Raw genomic sequence first — 11,367 nt, forward strand, 5'->3', positions numbered from 1 at the left:
GCTTCTGTGTATGTTTCTGTTTTTTTAAACTTACGTTCTGATCCGTGTCCTTTCAGAGATGTAGTCGAGATACCACAGCTGATGTTTATTGGTCTTTGTACACTGGACATGTGATTGTGGTGTGACCTCATAGTTTTATCTCTGAGAGACTAATCTCTAGACGTGTGTAATCGGAACAAGCCAACCTGGAATTTTGCTGTTCAAAATCAAAAAGTACCGAGGATCTCCGTGTCACCTAGCGTTTAGCTTGCATTATCTTTTTTTTTTAGGTTTTTGTGTGTTAGCGTTTTAGAAATGTAGTAATGAGTGGACCAAGTGGACTGAATATGAATGAAGTGTATTTGGTGTCGTGTGTTTTAGAAGTGGAAATTGATTTGATTTGCTGTATTGTTTTGTAGTTTAAGCACTGAAATTTTATCAAACATTGATGCAGGATTGCAAGAAGGATCACTTAAGCAGCTGGGGTTTCCTGCTACCCTTATGCACAGAAACTGTATCTGCCAAATCATAATGCACTTTAACGAAACGCAGACCTTGTTTGGTAACAGGAAATATTTTTTTGGGGTTTGTCCAGAAACTTCCGGAGGATATTTTTAAAAATGCTCACTTTGTGTATCTCATAGCTGTGGTTTTACAGGGAAGATCTCAGAGAGATTCGTGGGTACAGAAAGCCTTTCACTCCAATCCATTACCTCCTTTATTCTTGCAATATACAGTGCAGTCATTTCAGTGAAAACATCCTAAAAATGAAAATTGGAATTGAATGCATGAGAGTTTGCAGTTTTAAACGTTTTGCGCACAGGCGTGATGTGGGGGAAAACAAATATACCAAGTCAGTCTACAGAATGATAAAATCAGTCATGCTCTGCCATTACCTGAGCTCAGCAGTTTTCAAGGTATAGCTCTGAAGCTTCCTGTTGACAGTAGAAGTACTGCACCTAAGCCTTGGCTTCCACTTTTCATTACTCAATGTGCCTGCTGTAGGAATTTTCAAGAGCAATTGCATGAGCTCAAACTCCAAAAAAAAAAAGCCTAGCACGCATAATCAGGCCGCAGTGCAAGTTCCTTTGGAGTTTGCCGAGGCCGAAACGGGTGTGTGCCCAAGTGCTGCCAGTCCGTTCCTGCTCTAAGACGTGACACCATCTGCGTCTGTAGATGAAACACTTGTCCTTGAGTGCCGCAGTATCTACAGCAGAAATCTTCACCTTGTGTTAATGAATTAAGCAAGTAAGCTGTTCAGGCAGAGTTCAGTACCATGTCTGGTTCTTAAATTACTTGGTTTCAGAAATCACCTGCTTTATTTGTCACAATTTGGTCATTTAATGCTGGTTTAGAAAACCTCCTGGACTGAGGCTCTGCAGAATAAGGACTGGAGACTTTTTTTGAGGCACCTTTCAAGCAGCACCAGATTTAAACTTGGAAAGCTCAAATGATTTTGCTTCCTTGTCCCTTAATTGGTTCAATTAAGTCATTAAAATCTGAGATGGATAGAAAATCAGGAACAGCTGTGGTACGTGATCAGTGTTGCTTGCGTCTGCCGTAGACAAGAATGAATAGAAAATAGTTTTTTTTTTAAATGTATTATTCATGATTTTTAAAATACATTTTACATAGTAAATACAATAAACTTCAGAAGCCGAAAATATTACATTATACCCCGAACTTCAATAAAATATATTATTAAATAAATAAAAATAAATAAGATTTTGGTTGAAAATAAATATTTAAATCTCACAAAATACACAATCCCATTCAATTACGTACACCATATACTGTAGAAGAGGTGGTTTGCCCTGCTTGTGTTTCACAAGAAAGTATGTAAATAGTGGATAGTGATTTTAACAAAAAGCTATGTAAAGTTGTTGCTTTCCAACCAAACCAAAAAAGATTAGAAAAAAAAATCTATTTTGTGGTTTTGTGCTGGCCCTCACGAATCCTCTCCGTCACTGCACTATACAATCGACGGACTTCTAAACCTTAAGATGGTGATGGCTTGATCTTCTCCAGCCACCTGTTCAACAGGACAAGAAGAGATTTTGCGTGCAGCTGCTGTTTGGCGAGGGCAGGTGTAGGAGCACAGACACAAGGTAGCTCCTCGCCATGGGACCCCATAGCCTCCCATGTGACGATCAGGTCTTGTTTCAATTGTCTGAAGCGTTCTAGAATCTGTTCTTCAAACTCGTACTGCACCACAAGCTTCAGATTGTGGATGAAGCTCTTGAAGATGTTCGCTAATTGTTTGAGAGTCACATTCTCAGCTGTGGGTTCGGGAACGCCGTGGACGGGGTGCGTGATGTTGCCAAGATGGCTATACTCTGTGATCTGCAATAGAAACGAACAAGAAACAAAATCTTTAGCAACGCGATTAGAACGCATAGCTGCTGTTAAAGCGCTGTGGCTAGAGGGGAACCAATCGCAGGGGTTCATTCGGCCGTGTTTTAATTTTGTCAAGATTTCACAGCGCGTACAGGTATTTACAAACATACCGTATAAAACGGACACCTATTGCATACAGCTAAAAAAAAAAAGCTATACTTGAATACAGGATGTCATTTCATAGAAAAAGGCTGGAGCATGCTGTGGTCCTGATTTAGCGTGGTGCTGGTGTGCTGTAGCTGTCATCTAAATAACGTGTTTTGTAGGGCATGACGGACGAGGAAATTTTATTCAAACATGAGACTTTGCTGCCCAGTAGGGAAACGTGTGAGGCGCACTATGTAAAATGTAAGGTGAGTATTACAATCTTGGTCATGATGTTTATAAATGATGTGACGAAATCATTTCATGGATTTAAAAACTTTTTTTAACTCAACCTTCCCCTGCAGTTAGTCAGGGTGTCTTAATGATAAAGAAACACTGTTATTGTCCTTTAATACTGAGACAATCTCAAAACCAAAATAGTATTGAAGGCATCCAGAATGCATACATACATACAAAATTATAACTTACATATTTATCCAAAAAAGCTCTGCTGTCGTTCAGTATTGTCCCAGCTATATTTGTGATGTTTATAGGTATAGGATATGATAAAATGAAACCAAAGAGATGAAGGAACATAAGAGTTTTTAGTCCTGTGGAGAAAAAACAGTTTTTTAATTAATAAATAAGTTACTATTTTTATGCTACAATTCTATTGTAATTGCTCTGAAAAAAAATCAAAATGATTTTTTTAGGCCTTTTTCCGATAAGTTGCTGTAATATACAGTATATATATTATTGCAAATACAGCAGAATATTACCTAGGGCAAGATACAACTTTTAGAGTAATGGTCTGCTAGTCAGTGTGTATTTCCGAGCTCCATTTCTGTACTTTAATGTCACTAACTTCTTATTTCTAAGTTCATCTAATTACCCATTAAATTATTAAAGAGCTGGATTAGCAAATTGAAGTCTAAAGGCGTGGACTGGAGGGCCCACAACTGAGAAGCCCTAATGCCATTGAAAATCTCTTGGGCAGTCGTAAGTCTGCACGTATAGAATACAAGCCAAAAACAGAATGGTGGGCATAGTGGGTTCCAGAAGTCACAAGAAGTCTCCTTCCTTACCTCTGCTGAGTCCCATGATGTGAGAAGTCCTAAGTCTACCAGCGAGTAAAGTGAACTCAAGAGCAAAGTTTGATTTTCTCTGACAAAAAGCTCATCTAGCTCCATATTTAATACTGCCTCCTGATTCATAATGGAAGTACTTAATCACCATCATCTTAGAAAGATAAGCTCTTGCACGGCATCTACATCTCAGAGGGCGTGAAATAGAGGTGTTGGCCTAAATGTTCAGTACAACATAATGCAGACACCGCAGGTATTCATGAGCAATGGAAAAGAGGAAACCGAGGGGATATCCTCTGAATTCTAACAAGAATACGCAATGATCTAAAAATAAACCATTGGGTGACTGTTAGACTTGGGGTCAGTTGTAATTTTGGCAATTACCCTGAATTTCTCATGGGAATCGTGTCCTGCGGTTTATATAGTTTGTCTAATTACAGTCAGTGACACACATACGTGATTAAATTTGTAAATGTAATCGTAGATGAACAGCACATAGCTGTAAGGATATTTTTCACTGCCGATGCTTCTGTATATGTGATTGAGATTGAGAGGCCCTGTGTGTGACATTTCGGAAGAGCTGTCATAGGTGATTTTAAAGTCCAGGTTGGCTCGGCCATCTTTTCCAAGTAATTACTCTTAAAAATATGTAGCAGAATATAGTCAGTGTAATAAATGACAAACAAGCATGTGAGCAAGGCTATATAGACTCTACAGTTATACACACGTGTATAATTAAGTGTATTCAAATAATATGCACGTCTTATCATTTAGCGTGATCCTTACCCTTGCTTTCCCTTGCTGAGTTCTCCAATGGAGGGCCTGTGATTTGACATTTTAAGCAGCATGCAAGCCTCTGAATGCTCACTTGTTAACCGACTACAGATGGGGCAAAGAACAGACTTCATGTGTGAAAATAACTGTTCACAGATTTATGTTTTAATGCTAAGAGCAGTAAAAATGTCTTTAGTCAAATTTCACTGGCAGGGGCTTGTATTTCAGAAACCTCAAGTGTTTCACAGATCCAAGATGATTCTTCTTAAGTCACAGAGGACAAATAGCACACTCTCTACGTCACACACCATCCACATCCATATTCATCTCTCCAACAGGGCTGAAGTGAGCAAACATCTAACTTTGCTTTCTTTGCAAATCACAATTTTGCCCAAAATGTTTGACTTTACAAATAGAATCAGCAGCAAGGATTGAGAGCTGTACTGTGAAGACAACAAGCTAGCCCTACTAAACATAATCCAGTATATAAACCAAGTGAGTGAAAAAAGCCAGTTGTTTTCTTGTACTTCAAAGAGCTTTGATTTGGTAGTCTGTTGTGTTACTTTTTTTTTAGGGAACTATCGTCCCCACACAGTTTCTCTTCCACCGAGGCTTAATCACACAAAGGCATAACCTTTGCCTAGTTCTCAGCAACACTCATACTCGCATTACACTTACTAGGACTTGTTTATGTGTAATGTGCCTGCAATAAGTGTCATCTATGTAGGGCACTGAGAGGACAGTTGCTCCTTTTTATCCTCATGAATGACCTGCTTGCTGGTGTATTTAACAAACCTGTTCAGCCTGTGGTGGTGCCCAGTATTGGATCACAATTGGACCAGATGTAGAACAGGAAAGGAAAGAAAATGATCTGTAACTAAATGAGTATCGTACTCTATCATGGGAATAGTCGATATAGATTTAGAATAAGTGGAAGCACCTAAAAGGGAATTTTAAAGTTCTATAAGCAAGCTGCAGCTGTAATTGTTAAAAAAATAGAGCATGTGATAATGGCATATTGAGATTTTCAGAAGGCTTTTGATATACTTGAAGAAGATGAATTAACACATTTTAGGACAGACATTCAACATCTGGATTTATATCTGCTTAATGGATAGGAGATAGCACAGATAGTGGGGGTTGCTTGTATTGGGACATGGGAGTAAAGGAATTAGTGGAGTTATCACAGTGGTCTGTGTTAAACTGTATTAATAGTTTCTTAATTTATCTCAGTGATCTAGATTCTGATACAGTTAGCAAACGAGTCAGTTATCCGAATACCAAAATGGGATGATCAGCAAAGATTATAGAGGCTACAAAGGAAATTCTAACAGACGCAGACAAAATTAAAGACGCAAACTGTGCAAAAAATTTGTGCCAATGCCTGGCAGATGACATTCATGGTACTGGCATGCTGAGGCAAGCAGTAGGGTTGTGAACTGCTAAATATGAAAAATACAGTACAGGTGTTTAAACTGACATAACACTTCCAACTTCTAGATCAGCAACATTCAGTGCAGGTCCTGAAGAGCTGAGCTGCAGTCCAAAAGGTTTTATAGGTGACTCTCAATCCGCAATGAGCACAGACCTGGAATCAGTGGTAATCAGGATCAACTGAGTGAACAGTGAATTCGGATTCCAGCCCATTGCGAATCCAGGGTGCAATGAAACCCAGAAGTTGCAGCCACCTCTAAGGGTGACTATCCTCGAGCCAGATAACGTGGGGAAGCAATAAAAAATGCAAAGAATCTTAAGATATTAAATGAAGTACAGATTTTATAAGAGTAAAATCTCACTTAAATGTTGTGCAATATTTCTGTCTCCACAATCCAAAAACAGTATTGTCACGTTAGTCACGAGAAGAATAACAAGGTAACTCAGGCTGACACTGTGTCTTGTTTGTGCTTGGTTTTGTTTAACGTGTTCTCCGTATGTGTGTTTAAGCGCAAAAGACTGGATTCATCAAATTTACACAAAAGGGTACTGAATATCTATCTACAACCAAAACTGACTTTTTCAGTATGTGGCTTAGGTCTATCAAGATAAGGACGTCTAGGTTCCATAACCGTATGGAGGCTGTGAGATGCATGAACTCAGCTCTTTAATTTTGAAATTTTTGCATAATTCACTGTATTCATTCATTTTATCAGGTCTCACTGTTATCTAATTACTGGTGTTTGTTTAGGATGGCATGTGAAGATGTGTTGAGTGGATACTGTTTATTATTGGCCTTATATTGTAGATTTGCATTCTACAGTATGTCTTAATGTTTAATTGTATGAGCTCACCAAACCCCAATCCATGCTACTGGTCATTGTGGCACTAAATTATTGAACTTGATCTTGAACTTGACTTGAATGATAATCGGGTGTAGGTGGGGATTACACCTGCTAAAGTGGCGTAGTGGAGAGCAGACGCAGGAGAGGTTCCGATGCAAAGGAAGCGCAGTAGCTCAGAGAGCTGAACACTGGTGCCAAAAGCTCCACTAGTGGTGAGATCTACCACTGCACAGTCAGCAAAAGATGATCATTTTGAAGTGTGTTATCTTGGCATGCCTCACACCAGAGGTCTGGAAGACAGCCATGCTCTCGAAACCGATTCAAGAACTTTGTTTATGGGATCCTTGGATTACTTGGCTGCTAGCAGCCAGGTGAGCTGAAAGGGTGGAATGACCTCCCCCTGTTTTTAAACTTTCTTATGTGCACATTAAACGCAGGCTATGAGGTTTTTGCCTCAGTTGACTCGCAGGGCAGGATTAAAGTGACAACAACCAGGATTATCCTTGCAGTTCAATGTCCATCTCAAACAGAAGCTCTCAGAAAACCGCAAGATTTAATTTTTGTGACCAATCAAAAAGCAGAACAAAAACAACCCATCTACAGCCAGATGCATTTGCTGAAATCTGGAAGGCAGTGACAAGCATCTCGATGACATCATGGTGTGATTTACATCTCTGTGACAGTGATCCAAGGAAATTTGAGATTGTCATTGTGAAACATCTCTGTATAACTAGAGTTGTTAGTGAGTCTATTATTAGAGTCTTAAAAGCTTCCAGGATGCTAAATGGATGTAATTTACAACTCCCATCCAGAATCTTACTGTATGCAGTAAATGTTTAGTTTTTCAACTAATTTTCTTGAAGTTCAAAGACAAGATATATTTGAATCACAAAAGGACAATGTGACTCAGGAGACTGCATCATGACCCTTTCATCAAAATCACTAAAGTATTTTCTGTGTTCCTTAGAATCAGGGGGTGGGGGCTTACAGTATGTGTTGAATTAAAAAAAAAGCTGAGTACGATTTTCTGCTTAAGCCTTTTGACCTTTTAAGGGCTTCACTCCGTCTCTACATGTAGAAACATAAACAAGAAAGGGAAGCATACAAAATATTTTTATACAATGACCGTGGTTACATTACTTCCAAAACAGCTGAATGACATTTGTCTAAATGTCTGAAACAATTTAAATCTTGTGTTCTTATTATTTGTGTTTATTCCTTAATTGCTCACCTGCCACTCCTGCTTTGGTGACTTACAAACTATACAAAATAATGTAAATATAACAAATAAGTAGAGGAAGCCAAGACATGTGATGCAGGCACAGGTTAGGACTGCAGATTATTCAGCATAGAGTGAAAACAATGTCTATCGCACAGAAAGCAATGTGTAGATAAGCCCAGTAAAGAGTTGCTATTGAGAAGAGTGAAGTATCTGTTGTATGACTTCACAGGTGCTGGCTAAACATGAGGGTCTTAAGGAGATGTTGAAAGGTGTTTGGGGACTAAACAGTTCTGATTTCAACAGGCATTTTATCCCACTGCTGCAGAAAGGGAAGTTGTGAGTGTTCGAGTGTTGAAATATGATGGGAATAAATGTAAGACAGATCAAGAACACAGGAACACTATAGTTTCTGGCAGAGGAGGAGGAGATGGTGCATGTGTCAGGAAGAATAGAAATGGAGATGTTGTTTAAAGTGGAGATGATGGAATTGCATCCTGAAGGAGATGGCTGAGAGACAGGCATTAATATGGGAGGAGACAAAGGTATCGGATGGAGGAAAAGAGAGCAGTATTAACATAGACGTTATATAAAAAGCCATTAGGGGAGATCAGAAGTCCCAAGGAGCAGAACTAAACTAAAGAGAGAAGCAGTGGAGAGTGAGTGAGGCAACAGAGAGCTGTGCCAGGAGATCTGAGAAGTGCGATTGGTAAGATAGAAACAGAACCAGGAATAAGAACCAGGAGTCGAGATTCCCAGGTCGGTAAATGTTAACAAAAGGATAGTAGGGCCCATAGGCTCGAATGCAGTAGAAAGTGCAGAAAGAGGTGAGTGGAAGGTTGCTAGTGTTGCAACGTGTTCAAAGCTTTAAGAGGAAAATGGTAGAAGTGAGACAGGATGATAATTCTGAAGAGGGACTGAGAGTGATTTTTAAGACAGGTGATCTCTTGCAACATCAAGAACATCCTTTTTTTCAGTCATTTATTTGTACACAGCAGCTGAACTTTACATCAACGTCCTCTAAAATATATAATATTGAAAATCTCGTATATTTCAGAAGCAGAGCCTCCCTTTCCTACCACTGGAGGGCTTCAACACTTGAAACAAACTTTCCATGCATGGATGAGCAGACAGGAGTGTTGCATGCTGCATGGGTAAACGTAGCGCTCAATGATTTATGAATATGTTGTTTCTCATACATCACAAATGAAAGGGGATTCCTTAACAGATCACTCTGATGTGGTAGAATCATAAACATAAAAGGCAAAGAGAACAGCAATTTACAATGTTCACTGGAAGGCTTACCAGAGTTCCAGGAAGTTATTTTAGTTATTAATCTTCCACCACATCTAAAGAATAGATGAAAAAGCCCCTGAAACTTTTTAGCAACCCTGTAGGTTACTAAAGCAAAGGTTAAAGGGTTCTATGGCAATTCTTAATCAACTCATCCCATCACTACAGTACTTGATCAAACGCAGGGGACACGTCACACATTCATCCTCCAAAATATGTGCTAGGCCATCCTTTACTCTTCCCACTGAAAACCCAGGAAGACAAAGTGATGGACATAGAAAAAAAGCATTACTCAGATTTAATAGCTGTGTTTATGGCCAAGTTTAAAGTGCACACCATTAACACAAAATAATGCTCAGAGAACACAGGATAGTGTTAATGTCACATTAAATAATACCAAGATAACATCACACCTATCTGTGTTTTTGTAGAGGCTGAATATTACTCCCTTTTCTCCAGTGTGTGAAGCAGATCGTACAGGAATGTTCTCCCTCTCCCCCATGTTATTAAATATGATCTCTTTTACTTGGGTGTCATCCGTTGTTCAAATGCTCTTTAAAGAGCTGACCTATTACTATGATCATAGTAGTATTACCTAATGAAACTATGATTATGTAGTATTACCTAACAGTACTGTTTAGATTAGATTGTGTTAAACATCTGTATACTGCAATCCTCACAGCTCAAAGAAATATGAGGCATATAAAACAATTAGAAGCATATGCTACAACTTTGTAGAGCGTTTAACTTTGTGTTCTTTGGACAGATACGTTTTTTTTCTTTATTGTATATATGAGTGTCGGAAAACATCAGTATGTACAACTAATAAATATAGAAAAGTAATAGAAATACAGGAATATAAAAGCAAACTGTAAGAACATACTACTAAAATATTGTTCAGACTAGTTTAGAATACAGTATTGTGGTTTCTAAAAGTATTTTAGAAAATTATTTTAAATATATCTGCAGTTTTTTCTTGCGGTTTTGACATCCCTCATAAAAGCCATGCAGTGATGCGTTTCAATACACTGTTGAGGATTACTTTCCATGAATGGCTGTAAAGTGAAAGTACCAGGTTGTAATGGAATAAGTGTTTGGTGTTGACGTTAAAACGTCAGTTACAGATTGCATCAGATTCTGCCTTTGAACACATCCTTTTCCACCAGTGATGACAGCTTGATTAATTTTAGCTCGGTTCCTGATGAGTCACTAGACTAGTACTATCTTTATGTTCACTTGAGACAGCTTGTCAAGCCCTACATGAAACTGTGACATTTTTATGAAGGTATATCTGTATATTTGTACTGAGCATCAGTTTCACAGTAATTATGAGGAAAACAGAAATCTTTGTAGCACAGATATTTTATTGAACAGATATATTTAAATTCATTATGCTGATTGACATTTGTCTTCAACAGGGGGTCTACTTTGAAAAATCACAGGCTAGTAAAGTTTTTAGCCATCATTGTGACCAGTAGAAGCTGTAGATCTATGACATATGCTTATATCAAATTGTGACAACATGTGACCAGTTGACCAGTCCTGAGTATGTCTCTTTGCCATAACCTAACACTGTATCCAATGTTTCAGGGCTGTATTTTAGATTTTTCTTCCAAAAGGGGCCTTTTTGTCAAAAGATAGGGGTTTTGTAGATTTTTGAAAAGGTTGATGTCATCTGAAAAAAGTAACCTGATAACAATAGTGGCCAAGCAATGTCATTGCTTGTTTCCCTAAAAATAATGATTAGAGGCAACAGGATCCAGAAGGTTTTCTCGCTCAGCATTGTAAAACAACAATAATTATTTAATGCATTTATATAGTGCTTTGCTGCTGTGTTAGGGCTTGGTGAAGTGGGCTCCTTTGTATAATAATAATAATAATAATACTTTTTGAACCCTAGTAATAAAAGTTCAGTTTAGTTTATTTGTCATTTGCACAAGTGCAATGAATTGCTTTTTTATATGTATGCTCTGATAAAAGTCATTAAGGGAAACACCAACACAGAAACGCAAAACAGCAGCAACAACAACAACAAAGTTAAGTAACCTACCACCTCAACACAAGTGATAAGTGATAACCTCTGACACAGATACCAAGCTGTTATCACACGTATATGATACTTTCATTGAGGAGTTTTTTGTGCTCCATATTAATGAAGTGGAGGGTATATTTTCAAAAAGTGGGTAGCACGTTGGTCTTAAAAAGGAAGTGGTTTCCTAACACCGAAAGCGTTAATTGGTCGACGCAAACATGCTTT

General features: G+C 38.3%; 1 long non-coding RNA gene across 1 annotated transcript; it reads left to right on the forward strand.

Moving 5' to 3' along the window:
• The first annotated feature begins 2,202 nt into the window (after positions 1 to 2,202).
• Positions 2,203 to 9,435, forward strand: LOC138224503 (uncharacterized). The gene is made up of 3 exons (XR_011183002.1): positions 2,203 to 2,286; positions 2,643 to 2,729; positions 8,875 to 9,435. It is a non-coding gene; the product is annotated as an uncharacterized lncRNA (long non-coding RNA).
• Positions 9,436 to 11,367: the final 1,932 nt, after the last annotated feature.

The sequence above is a fragment of the Lepisosteus oculatus genome, chromosome 22, assembly GCF_040954835.1.
Source record: "Lepisosteus oculatus isolate fLepOcu1 chromosome 22, fLepOcu1.hap2, whole genome shotgun sequence".
NCBI lineage: Eukaryota > Metazoa > Chordata > Actinopteri > Semionotiformes > Lepisosteidae > Lepisosteus > Lepisosteus oculatus.